A 14,627-nucleotide genomic window follows, 5' to 3' on the forward strand; every position below is an offset into this window, starting at 1 on the left:
AATAATGCAAGGGAATAAAGCAAATTGTTTCAATATCCACAATAAATTATAGAAAGAATATTTCTTCTTGCACAAGTAATCCTAAATACCAATGATTTTTGGATGTATGTGTATTACTAAGGAAACAATTTGCTAATTGATGTTAATATTAGGAGCAAAGCAACAATTAAGAATCATGTAAAGTTTCTTCTATTCATCAACTAAGTCTTTCTGAAGTCCATATATAGTATGTATGAACTGAGTTGAGTAGAATCCATTCAAAATTTACATCTATTCCAAAATTTCATTAATATGACCTTATTTGGATATGCAGATGTATTTTATTAAAATGAGGTCATACTGGATTAAAGTGGTTCTAATACAATAACTAGTGTCTTTAGTAAGAAGAGAAAATAAGACAAATGAATACTTATGGTAAAAGGCCATGTGAGGACAGAAACAGAGATTTCAGTGATTTGTCTATAAGTCAAGAATCACCAAAGATTTCCAACAACCATTCACCAAAAGAATCTTAACATTTTCCTCAACTTAACTTTAAACAAGTTTCTTCCTGACTAGAGGCCCCTGACATCCCTTTTTTTAGAGTACTTATTTAGAAAACTTGCCATTATAAATTATTTCTCTGTCCCTTTGAGATATAAATCTTCTCCCAGCTTCTTGCCAGTTTTACAACCCAGGAATGCCTTTCTCAAGGCACCTGGAAGCCATCTCTTGGAAATATGATTATCTAAGGAGATAATGCCCCTATCTCTCAGTCTCTGTGGGAGAGTAAGAGCCCAACTTTGATGTGCCAATTATCAAACACACATGGTCTAATCAAATTGACTGCCACACTTTAAGTCCTCCAGTATTTTCTATGATGGTCCACCTTAGAGCTTAAAAACTTCCCTGCCTTTTGGTCCAGCAGAGTTGAGTTTTATCTATCTCCTTTATTGCCATAGTTTTGACCCCTGTTCCAGTAGTCTTGAAAAAGAAGTCTTCTTGCCAGTTTAGCTGTTTGTTATTTTTTATTATTATTATTATTATTATTATTATTATTATTATTTTGACACCACCAGAAGGTGGGAAGAAACAAGGAAGGATCCTTACGTGGACACTTTAGAAACAGCATGGCCCTGATAACACCTTGATTCTGGACTTCAAGTCTCCAAAATTGTGAGACAATGAATTTCTGTTGTTTTAAACCATTCAGTTTGTCATATGTTCTTATGGCAGTCAAAAGAAATGTATACAACATGTAAATATGGACTTTTTATAATAATAGTGTTTTCCAAGTAGATTATGAAAATCCTTCACACTATATATGATATATATATATATATATATATATATATATATATATATATTTAAATGTTTATTTATTTATTTTGGGAGAGAGGAAGGTAGGGGCAGAGAAGGAGGAGAGAGAGAATCTGAAGCAGGCTCCATGCTGTCAGTGCAGAGGCTGACATGGGGCTCAATCTCAAGAACTGTGAGATCATGACCTGAACTAAAATCAAGAGTCAGACGTTTAACAGACTGAGCCTCACACTATCTTATATAAATGAAGGAATTACTTTCTGTTTTCATCATTGTCAAATATATTTATATATGTTAATATATATACATATAACTGTAAACCAACAATTCAAAGGAAACATTTGAAGACTTGACCATTTTTAACTAAAGTTTTAAAATGAGACTAAAATACTGATATATTATATTAAGCCGTATTTACAAATGATTTACTATATGACTTATCCACAAGACAACTATATAGCTATACTTCCTAAATTTTCTTTGATCATTTGACAAACTCACCAAACATTTCTTAATATTATATGACCCACATCAGCTCCCTACCAATTTTATCTAAAAAAAGAAAAAAAATGTTTTTTAAAGTTCAATGATGATCAGTTATAGAAGATGAATTTGGATTGTGTATTCATTGGACCCCAAACTGAGGTCCGCAAGAAATAGTCTACTTTTTAAATAGTTTCCTTGAAATAAATTATAATTCATTTTATAGTCATTGTTGGATTCTATTTATGTCCTGTCCACAGCCTAACAGACTATGGAAAATTAGAAAATGGGTCTATAGTCTTCATTGGAGAAGTGGTATACCAGCTTTCAGTACATTGTTTTTGACCCTGACATCTTCAAGGTTCAAGCTTACAGTGGCCCCTTGAACTGTACTATCTTTTCATATCTCTTCTCAGGATATGGTAATTTTGTTTTCTGCCATCTTCCTAATTTTTTCCATGGGGCATGATATAGTTCCTAATAAGTTTAAGACTCATTGACAACATAGTCGATGTCTTCCTAGGATCTCAGAATCATTCCTCTTTTTCTTTTAAAAAAATGTTCTCTCATCTCGTTTTATGGAAAATTCTATCATTATGTTTTTGGTTAGTCCAAGATTTATAAAGCAAAAAGCCAAAAAAGAAGATTTTTATATACAAATCTCATTTTGTCCTTGCCTTAAGGAGAATTTTCTTAAAAAATCTCAGAACCCTTCCTAAAATGGAAAAAGGAAAAAAAAAGTAAAGAGAAAAAGTTATAAACTGATATACTAATAGTAATCCTACCTACCTCAAAGTTTTAATGAGAAACAAGAATATCCGAAGACAGAATGAAGTAAAGAAAACATATAAGAGGCTGGAAAAGAGAAAGTAATCTTACAGAACAAAAAGATGATCTTGTACCCAAACCTCAAGATGTTCTCTGTATTCTTGACATGTAATGGACGTGTTTAAATGTTTAGGATGGATGCATGGTTTTAAAAGACTAAAATAAGAACCCGGACAATTGAGAAACCTATGTATACGATGCCTGAGCACACACACTCACACCACACACAATATATGTGCATCCCATTAAATATTATTTTAAATATTTGGATAAGACAGAGAGTAATTATATTCTCAACAGTTAATGAACAGTGGTATGTTTTGTTGGAGGTTATAGGTCTGGCTGTTGTAACAGAAACCAGAGGAAACTCATCTTAAGCTAATTTTCACTTAAAACAATATTTTCACTTCAACAATATTCCATTCTAATTTGACGATCTTAAAAATACTGTAAGAGGAGTCCAGAAATCTTCTCTAATCAAGAACTTGTAGAGAATAGTATATTATTCTGTTTGTTCTTATTAAGATTGCAATATTATATGGCCCAATTTTCTTTGATTTGATAAAGCCCATCATCTAATTTTGTCAGTTTTGCTATTATAATTACTATGATTAGAAGACTTATGGAGGTTAGTAATTATTGAGCACAGAATTTAGAATGTAGGAAATGAGCTTGACCAGGTCAAGGGATTTACAACCCAGATCCTATATTACTTTATAATGAGCTATGAGGCAGTTTGGTTTTATAGGTAGAATATTAAATATGAAGGGAGTCAAGAGTTATATTTCTGAGTGTTATTTTAAATATCATAATCATTTAATCAGTTGATAATAGTTATTGCCTTTATTTGAATGATAATAATCCTTTAAATTTTCTAAGGGCAGGAATTTTGAGGCAAACACAGATAAATAATCATTGTTGCCTGAGTTTTTCATAATATGAACATATCAATGAGTGTCAGAAGTTTACTCCTGATATCTCTCTCTTCAAACTCTTTTCCCTTGGATGTGGGTTTATTAAAAGTATCTCGAGAGCAATGCACTAGAAAATAGAGGTCCCTTTGTTAAGTTAGGAACCTTTGATTTTTTCCTAAATAGCTTGCTTTCTCTGAGAGATAAATGAGAAACAGATTATGTTCCAACTGGTCAATGACTGGTACCACACTGGGTGCCTCCCCAGAGGTCTCTGAGTCTTGTAGATAATCTCTGTCAGGACCTCAATTCAGTAGATACTTCAGCAGTGTGGGAAGTGGCATGAACTTGTAGATTAAGAGGAAAAAGAAGCCAAAACACATAAATATTTCAGGCATCACATCTGGCAGCTCCATGGTTTTATTTAGGTGAGTTTCGGGTCTCAGGCATGTAGAGGGATAAGGTTAAGGGAAATCTCTGGTTGACAACATTTCTTCTCCCTTTATTTCCTGGAGTGTGTGAAGTCACCTTTCCCTCAGCAGAGGCTTCATTAATAGCTAAATCCAACTCTAAGTGTATTTGTGATTTCTACTTTCTTGATTTTGCTTTTGTTGAGGAATCACTGCCACTATTTTAATAAAACTCTGGGTGTGAGGTCCCACTCTATAAGTTTTTCTGACAGAATCCTCCAAATCCCCTAACATTCTAGGTTGAGGAACAATAGTTTTTAAGTTGGCTCTGGCAGCCACTATCCCGCCTTCCGGACAATCGTGTCAAAAAAATTAGGGCATCTGTTAATTTCCTTTTCTTTATCCCTAAAAGGGATCACCAGTTATATACATTCTCACTCATAATGTGTAAAACTGTCCACCCTTGGGTGCCTGGGTGGCTCAGTCAGTTAAGTGTCCAACTCTTAATTTCGGCTTAGGACATGATCTCACAGTTGGTGAGTTCAAGCCTTACGTTGGGCTCTGTGCTGATAGTGGGGTGCATGCTTGGGATTCTTTCTCTCCCTCTCTCCTGCCCCTCCCCTACTCACACTTTCTGTCTCTCAAAATAAATAAATAAACTTAAAAGCAAAAAAGAGTTGAGTCAACATTGTGAAGTAGGTCGGCCCAAAGTTCCCTTGTCCCTCAAACACAGTGGTATTGAGGCCAGAAGAGTTGGAATTCCAGGAATCCAAGCTACAGAGTGACAGAAACGTCTCTAAGAGTCCACGGGACAGGAGGGCAAGCCATAGATGCATGATTGCAGATTGGGAGGAATAAAAATGGGTGGTGTAAGGGAGGGATCCTTTTTTTGTAGAGAGACAAAAAGAAGAGAAAGGCTGTGAAAGTGTAGGATTGTATTTGGACAAGAGAGAAACCTCTCCAGACCATGGACCATGGAATGCAACAAATGGAGAAAGAGCCAGTTTCTAATTTGCAAACAGCCTTACGAATGACAACTCAGGGTTGCAAGACTTCCTCTGGACAGGGGCCTGCTGCCCTGTGCTCACACGTTGGGGGGTAGTGGGAGCCAGCCTCTTCAGTAGCAAGCTCTCAGAGGTGCATTGGAAGACCAGTCCACTCCCTTGAGTGCTGTGGGAAGAAGGTATATTGACACTCCAAGGGCAAAAGACTCTGAAGGTGCTGGACAGCCAGAGGCCCCTTGCCAGCTGGGCAGAGTAGCACTACCCCAGGACTCAGGCAAGCAGAGCAGGATCCTTTAAGATATTGGGGTTTGAATCCAAGCAGAGGTCCTGGGAGGCATAGAAGATTGTGGAGTGGACAAACCAGCCCATTCATGCCTGCACAGTGCTATGAGGACTGCCTGTACGGTGTGGTTTGTGACACTAGGTGCAGGGAGGAGAGACTGGGGTGTTGCCATTTTTCTCCCCATCACCGACAAAGTGGGTCTTCAAGAAACAGGACAGCAGGCCCACAGTGGAGGTGGGACCTGCTACACCAAACCATGCCCTTCTGTGCCTGGCAACTGTGTATCTACTGGAGTGAGACTGACACTGAAGGAACCAGATGGCCTCTCATCCAGACCAGCACAGTCAATGGTTCCAGGACACCATCAGACATCAATCCAGCAGTTTTGAATTTTCTGATTTGATTCTTGGTCAATTCTTATTATATATATATTTTTTTCTTTTCTTTTCTTTTCTTTTCTTTTCTTTTCTTTTCTTTTCTTTTCTTTTCTTTTCTTTTCTTTCTTTTCTTCCTCTTACTTCTTCCCTCCTCAATTCTGGTTGTTGGTTTAAGCAGACATTTTAAATCTGTTTTCTTTATACCTCTTCTATATCTCTTTATTCTTTATGCACCCCCCCCCTCTGGATTAAGCCATATAGTTTCTCTGATTCTCTGCCTGGTCAATTTTATTTTTCTTTTATTTTCCCCAACCCTGTCATTTCTCTCTTTGTATTGGATAAAGCTTCTTCCACTACCACCCCTTTTAAATTTTTTCCAGGGTTACTTCAACAAACAAATCAAAGCAACCTGATAGAAGGTCCAAACTACCACTACGAGTAGAGAGATAAAGCAACCAGACTCACAACAGAGAGCATGCAACACTCCTCCAGAAGGGCTAGGCCCTGGACAATGTATGGCCCATTCTTAATATAGTAGTGTTTGCAGGTGCAGGATACATAAGCTATTAAAACACATAAAGGACAGAAAACTAGCCAAAATGATGAAATATAATTGTCCTCAAAAGAAACTCCAGGAAGAAATGATAGCCAAAGAATTGCTCAAAACAGATATCAACAATATATCTGATCAAGAATTTAGAATAATAGTCATAAGATTAATAGCTGGGCTTTAAAAAAGCATAGAAGACAGCAGAGAATCTATTGTTGTGGAGATCAAAGAACTGAGAAATAGTCATGATGAATTAAAAAATGCTGGAAATGAGATGCAAAATAAACTAGATGAAGTGACAGCAAGGATGGAGGAAGCAGAGGGGAGAATAAGTGAAATAGAAAATAAAATTATGGAAAATAATGAAGCTGAGAAAAACAGAGATAAGAAAATACTAGACCATGAGGGCAGGATTAGAGACCTAAATGATTCAATGAAATGTAATAATATTCATATCATAGGAATTCCAGAAGAAGAAGAGAGAAAGGAGCAGAGGGTTTACTTGAACAAATTATAACTGAGAACTTACCTCATCTAGGGAAGGAAACAGATATCCAAATCCAGGAGGCACAGAGAACTTTCTTTACATTTAACGAGAATAGGTCTTCACCATGGCATATCAGAGTGAAACTGGCAAAATAGAAAAAGAGAATTCTGAAAGCAGCTAGGGACAAATGGGTCTTAAACTACAAGGGTAGATGTTTACAAGAAGTAGCAGACCTATCCACTAAAACTTGGCAGGCCAGAAGGGAGTGGCAGGATATATTCAATGTGATGAATAGGAAAAATATGCACCCAAGAACCTTTTATCCAGCAAGGCTGTCATTAAGAATGAGAGATAAAGTCTTTCCCAGACAAACAAAAACTGAAGGAGTTCATGACCACTAAACCAGCTCTGCAGGAGATCCTAAGGGGGAATTTATGAGTGGAAAGCTCCAAAGACTACAAAGGAACAGAGACATCACAGCAAGCATGAAACCTACAGATAACACAATGGCACTAAATCCATATCTTTCAATAATCACTCTGAATGTAAATAGACTAAATGTCCCAATCAAAAGAAATAAGTTATCAGAATGGATAAAAAACCAAGATCCATCTATTTGCTATATACAAGAGACTCATTTTAGACTTGAGGATGCCTTCAAATTGAAAGTGAGGGGATGAAGAACCATCTATCATGCTACTAGAAGTCAAAATAAAACTAGAGTAATCATATTTGTATCAGACAAACTATATTTTATTTTTTCATTTTTTTAATTTTATTTTTTTAATTTACATCCAAATTAGCATATAGTGCAACAATGATTTCAGGAGTAGATTCCTTAATACCCCTTACCCATTTAGCCCATCCCCCCTCCCACAACCCCTCCTATAACCCTTAGTTTGTTCTCCATGTTTATGAGTGTCTTCTGTTTTGTCCCCCTCCCTGTGTTTATATTATTTTTATTTCCTTTCCCTTATGTTCATCCATTTTGTCTCTTAAAGTTCTCATATGAGTGAAGTCATATGATTTTTGTCTTTCTCTAATTTCACTTAGCATACTACCCTCTAGTTCCATCCACGTAGTTGCAAATAGCAAGATTTCATTCTTTCTGATTGCCAAGTAATACTCCATCGTGTATATACATATACCACATCTTCTTTATCCATTCATCCACCGATGGAGGTGTGGGCTCTTTCCATACTTTGGCTTTTGTTGATAGTGCTGCCATAAACATGGGGGTGCATATGTCCCTTCAAAACAGCACACCTATATCCCTTGGATAAATGCCTAGTAGTGCAATTGCTGGGTTGTAGGGTAGTTCTGTTTTTAATTTTTTGAGGAACCTCCATACTGTTTTCCAGAGTGTCTGCACCAGCTTGCATTCCCACCAACAATGTAAAAGAGATCCTCTTTCTCCACATCCTCACCAACATCTGTTGTTGCCTGAGTTGGTAATGTTAGCCATTCTGACAGGTGTGAGGTGGTATCTCATTGTGGTTTTGATTTGTATTTCTTTGATGATGAGTGATGTTGAGCATTTTTCATGTGTCAGTTGGCCATCTGGATGTCTTTGGAGAAGTGTCTACTCATGTCTTTTGCCCATTTCTTCATTGGATTATTTGTTTTTTGGGTGTTGAGTTTGATAAGTTCCTTATAGATTTTGGATACTAGCCCTTTATCTGATATGTCATTTGCAAATATCTTCTCCCATTCTGTCAGTTGCCTTTTAGACTTGCTGATTGTTTCCCTCACTGTGCAGAAGCTTTTTATTTTGATGAAATCCCAGTAGTTAATTTTTGCTTTGGTTTTATTTGCCTCAGGAGACATGTTGAGTAAGTAGTTGCTGTGACCAAGATCAAAGAGGTCTTTCATCCACTTTGAGTTTATTTTTGTGTATGGTGTAAGAAAGTGGTCCAGGTTCATTCTTCTGCATCACGGTCCAGTTTTGCCAGCACCACTTGCTGAACAGACTGTCTTTATTCCATTGGCTATTCTTTCCTGCTTTATCAAAGATTAGTTGGCCATATGTTTGTGGGTCCATTTCTGGGTTCTCTATTTGGTTCCATTGATCTGAATGTCTGTTCTTGTGCCAGTACCATGCTGTCTTGATGATTATAGCTTTGTAGTATAGCTTGAAGTCCGGGATTGTGATGCCTTCTGCTTTGGTCTTCTTTTTCAAGATTGCTTTGGCTATTTGGGGTCTTTTCTGGTTCCATACAAATTTTAGAATTATTTGTTCTAGCTCTGTGAGGAATGCTGGTGTTATTTAGATAGGGATTGCACTGAATACGTAGATTGCTTTGGGTAGTATTGACATTTTAACAATATATGTTCTTCCTTTCCAGGAGCATGGAATCTTTTTCCATTTTTTTGTGTCTTCTTCAATTTCTTTCATAAGCTTTGTATAGTTTTCAGTGTATAGATTTTTTACCTCTTTGTTTAGGTTTTTCCTAGGTATTTTATGGTTTTTGGTGCAATTGTAAATGGGATCGATTCCTTGATTTCTCTTTCTGTTGCTTCATTGTTGGTGAATAGGAATGCAGCTTATTTCTGTGCATTGATTTTATATCCTGCAACTTTGCTGAATTCATGAATCAGTTCTAGCAGTTTTTTGGTGGAATCTTTTGGGCTTTCCATATAGAGTATCATGTCATCTGCAAAGAGTAAAAGTTTGACCTCCTCCTGGCTGATTTGGATGACTTTTATTTCTTTGTGTTGTCTGATTGCAGAGGCTAAGACTTCCAATACTTTGTTGAATAACAGTGGTGAGAGTGGACATCCCTTTCTTGTTCCTGACCTTAGAGGGAAAGCTCTCAGTTTTTCCCCATTGAGGATGATATTAGCATTCGGTCATTCATATATGGCTTTAATGATCTCAAGGTATTATCCTTCTATCCCTACTTTCTTGAGGGTTTTTATCAAGAAAGGATGCTGTATTTTGTCTAATGCTTTCTCTGCATCTATTGAGAGGATCATATCGTTCTTGTCCTTTCTTTTATTGATGTGAAGAATCATGTTAATTGTTTTGTGGATACTGAACCAGCCCTTCACCCAGTATAAATCCCACTTGGTTGTGGTGAGTAATTTTTTTAATGTATTGTTGTATCCGGTTGGCTAATATCTTGTTAAGGATTATTGCATACTTGTTCATCAGGGAAATTGGTCTATAGTTCTCCTTTTTAGTGGGGTCTCTGTCTGGTTTTGGAATCGAGGTAATACTGGCCTCATAGAAGGATTTCAGACAAACTATATTTTAAACTAAAGAGTGTAACAAGAGATGAATAGGGTATTATATCATAATTAATTGGTCTACCCATCCAGAAGAGCTCACAATTGTAAATGTTATGCTCCCAACTTGGAACACCCAAATATATAAATCCATTAATCACAAACATAGGCAATCTTATTGATAAGAATATGGTAATTGTAGGTGACTTTAATACTCCATTTACAACAATGGACAGATCATCTAGGCAGGAAATCATTAAAGAAACAATGGCCTTGAATGATACACTGGACCAGATGGATTTGGCATATATATTCAGAACTTTTCAGGAAAAGCAACAGAATACACATTTGTCTCAAGTGAATATGGAACATTCTCCAAAATAGATCACATACTGGATCACAAAACATTCCTCAATAAATATAAAAGAATTGAGATCATACCATGCATATTTTTAGGTCACGACGTTATGAAAGTTGAAATCAACCACAAGAAAAAAATTTGGAAAGCCTCAAAATACATGGAGGTTAAAGAATATCCTACTAAAGAATGAATGGGTTAACCAGGCAATTAAAGAAGAAATTAGAAAATATATAGAAGCAAATTAAAATGAAAACACGACAGTCCAAAACCTATGGGATACAACAAAGGCAGTCCTAAGAGGAAAATACATTGCAATCCAGGCCTATCTCAGGAACAAGAAAAATCCCAAATACAAAACATAACCTCACACCTAAAGGAACTAGAAGCAGAACAGCAAAGGAACCCCAAACCCAGAAGTAGAGAAATAATAAACGTTAGAGCAGAAATAAATAATACAGAATCAAAAAAAACTCAGAAAAACAGATAAATAAACTAAGAGCTGTTTTTATGAAAGAATGAACAAAATTGATAAACCCCTAGCCAGACTTCTCAAAAAAGAGAGAGAGAGAGAGAGAGATTGAGAGAGAGAGAGAGAACCCAAATAGATAAAATCATGAATGAAAGAGGAGAGATCACAACCAACACCAAATACAATTACAAGAGAATACTATAAAGAATTATATGCCAACAAACTGGACAACCTGGAAGAAATGGACAAATTCCTAGACACCCACACACTACCAAACTCAAACGGAAAGAAATAGAAAATTTGAACAGACCCATAACCAACAAAGTAATTGAATCAGTTATCAAAAATCTCCCAACAAATAAGAGTCCTGTGTAAGATGGCTTATTCTACAAGACATTTAAAGCCTCTCAAGCTGTTCCAAAAAATTGAAATGGGAGGAAAGCTTCTGGACTCATTTTATGAAGCCGGTATGATCTAGACTCCCAAACCAGACAGAGACCCCACTAAAAAGGAGAATTACAGGCCAATATCCCTGATGAACATGGATGCAAAAATTCTCAACAAGATACTAGCAAATCAAATTCAACAGTATTAAAAGAATTATTCACCATGATCAAGTAGGATTCATTTCTGGGCTGCAGGGCTGGTTCAATATTAGCAAATCAATCAGTGTGATACATCACATTAATAGAAGAAAGGATAACAGCCATATGATCCTGTCAATAGATGCAGAAAAAGCATTTGGCAAAATACAGCATCCTTTCTTAATAACAACCCTCAAGAAAGTCGGGATAGAAGGAACATACCTTAACATCATAAAAGACATATATGAAAGGCCCACAGTTAATATCATCCTCATTGGAGAAAAACTGAGAGATTTCCCCAAGATCAGGAACATGACAGTAATGTCCACTGTCACCATTGTTGTTTAATATAGTGTTTAAGGTCCTAGCTTCTGCAATCAGACAACAAAATGAAATAAAAGGAATGCAAATTGGCAAAGAAGAAATCAATCTTTCACTTTTTATAGATGACATGATACTCTACATGGAAAACCTCAAAGACTCCACAAAAAAGCTGCTAGAACTGATACATGACTTCAGCAAAGTCACAGGGTATGAAATACAGAAACTGGTTGTATTTCTCTACCCTAATAATGAAACAATAAAAAGAGAAATCAAGGAATCGATCCCATTTAAAATCACACCAAGAACCATAAAATACCTAGGAATAAATCTAACCAAAGATGTAAAAGAATTACAATTAAAAATATAGAAAAATTATGAAAGAAACTGAAGAAGACACAAAGAAATGGAAAAACATTCCATGCTCATGGATTGGAAGAATAAACATTGTTAAAATGTCAACAATACCCAAATCTATCTACACATTCAATACAATCTCAATCAAAATTGCACCAACTTTCTTCTCAAAGCTAGAACAAGCAGTCCTAAAATTTGTATGGAATGACAAAAGATTTGAATAGCCAAAGTAATGATGAAAAAGAAAACCAAAGCAAGAGGCATCACAATCCCAGACTTTAGCCTCTACTACAAAGCTGTAATTATCAAGACAGTATGGTATTGGTACAAAAAACAGACACATAGACCAATGGAATAGAATAGAGAACCCAGAATTGGACCCAAAAAATTTATGTCCAAGTAATCTTTGACAAAGAGTATCCAATGGAAAAAAGACAGTCTCTTTAGCAAATGGTTCTGGGAGAACTAGAGAGCAACATGCATAAGAATGAAACTGGACCACTTTCTTCCACTATACACAAAAATAAACTCAAAATGGATAAAAGACTTAACGTGAGACAGGAAACTGTCAAAACCCTAGAGGAGAAAACAGGCAACACCCTTTTTGACCTCAGTTACAGCAACTTGTTACTCAACGCATCTCCAAAGGCAAGGGAAATAAAAGTAAAAATGAACTATTGAGACCTCATCAAGATAAAAAGCTTCTGCACAGTAAAGGAAGCAATCAACAAAACTAAAAGGCAACTGATGGAATGGGAGAAGATATTTGCAAATGGCATATTGGATAAAGGGTTATTCAAAATCTATAAAGAACTTACCAAATTCAACACCCGAAAAACAAATAATCCAGTGAAGAAATAGGCAGAAGACATGAATAGACACTTTTCCAAAGAAGATATCCAGATGGCCAACAGAAAAATGAGAAGATGCTCAACATCACTCATCATCAGGGAAATACAAATCGAAACCACATTGAGATACCACCTCACACCAGTCAGAGTGGCAAAAATTAATAACTCAAGAAACAACAGGTGTTGGTGAGGATGTTGAGAAATGGGAACCCTCTTGCACTGTTGTTGGGAATGCAAGCTGGTCCAGCCACTCTGGAAAACAGTGTGGAGGTTTCTCAAAGAATTAAAAATAGAATTGCCATACTAGGAATTTATCCAAAGGATACCAGAGTGCTAATTCATAGGGCTACATGTGCCCCAATGTTTATAGCAGTGTTATCAACAATAGCCAAATTATGGAAGAACCCAAATGTTCATCAACTGATGACTGGATAAAGAAGATGTAGTTTATATACATAACAGAACACTACTTGGCAATGAGAAAGAATGAAATCTTGTCATTAGCAGCAACGTGGATGGAACTGGAGGGTATTATGCTAAGTGAAATAAGTCAGCCAAAGACAGATATCATATGTTTTCACTCATATGTGGAATTTGAGAAACTTAACAGAAGACCATGGGGGAAGGGGAGGGGGAAAAACAGTTTCAAACAGAGAGGAGGCAAACTACAAGAGACTCTTAAATACAGAGAATAAACTGATGGTTGAAGCAGAGGAAGGTGGGGAGGGGCAAATGGGTGATGGGCATCGAGGAGGGCACTGGTTGGGCTGAGCACTGGGTGTTGTATGTAAGTGATGAACCCTGAATTTTATTTGGAAATTAGGTCATTGCAGATGAATGAATGGTATCCTCATAAAAAGGGGAAATGTGGGCATAGACATGCACACATAAGGAAAACACCATGTGAAGATGAATTTATATACCTGTAAGACAAGGAATGCCAAAGTCTTCCAGCAAACCACAAGAACTAGGGGAGAGACATAGAACCGATTCTTCCTCATAGGCTTCAAATGCAACTAACACTGTTAACATTTTGATCTCAGACTTCTAGTCTCTGGAACTATGAGACAATAAACTTCTGTTGGTTAAGTCCCCTGCTTTGTGGTATTTTATTACAGCAGATCTAGCAAGCTAATAAATCATTATTTGATTTTCCCACTCACCCTAGCTACTGAGATCAGAGATGTGCACTGATACAAAGGTAGACAAGTTATACGGTATCCAGTAGTAGTTAGCAGACAATATCTGTGACACTTGCTCACATGGATTAATAAAGAAAGCAGAGAATGGAAATTATAAGCAGGAAGAAGTAATATATTAGAAGGGAAAGTACAGATGGGGTGCCTGGGTGGCTCAGTCGGTTAAGCGTCTGACTTCAGCACAGGTCACGATCTCGCGGTCCGTGAGTTTGAGCCCCACGTCGGGCTCTGGGCTGACGGCTCAGAGCCTGGAGCCTGCTTCCAATTCTGTGTCTCCCTCTCTCTCTGTTCCTCCCCCATTCATGCTCTGTCTCTGTCTCAAAAATAAATAAACATTAAAAAAAAATTAAAAAAAAAAAAAGAAAGGGAAGTAAAGAATCATTAATAGCAAGACAAGCATAGGTTAAAGACACACAGAGTTTAGGGGCATCTGGGTGTCTCAGTGGATTAAGTGACTGACTCCTGATTTCAGCTCAGATTATGATCTCATGGTTTGTGGGTTTGAGCCCCGCATCCAGCTCCACGCTGACAGTGAGGCAGCTGCTTGGGATTCCGTCTCTCCCTTTCTCTCTTTCTGCATTTGCTCTCTCTGTCTCTCAAAAATAAATAAATAGGGGCGCCTGGG

Source organism: Panthera tigris, chromosome B2, assembly GCF_018350195.1.
Source record: "Panthera tigris isolate Pti1 chromosome B2, P.tigris_Pti1_mat1.1, whole genome shotgun sequence".
NCBI lineage: Eukaryota > Metazoa > Chordata > Mammalia > Carnivora > Felidae > Panthera > Panthera tigris.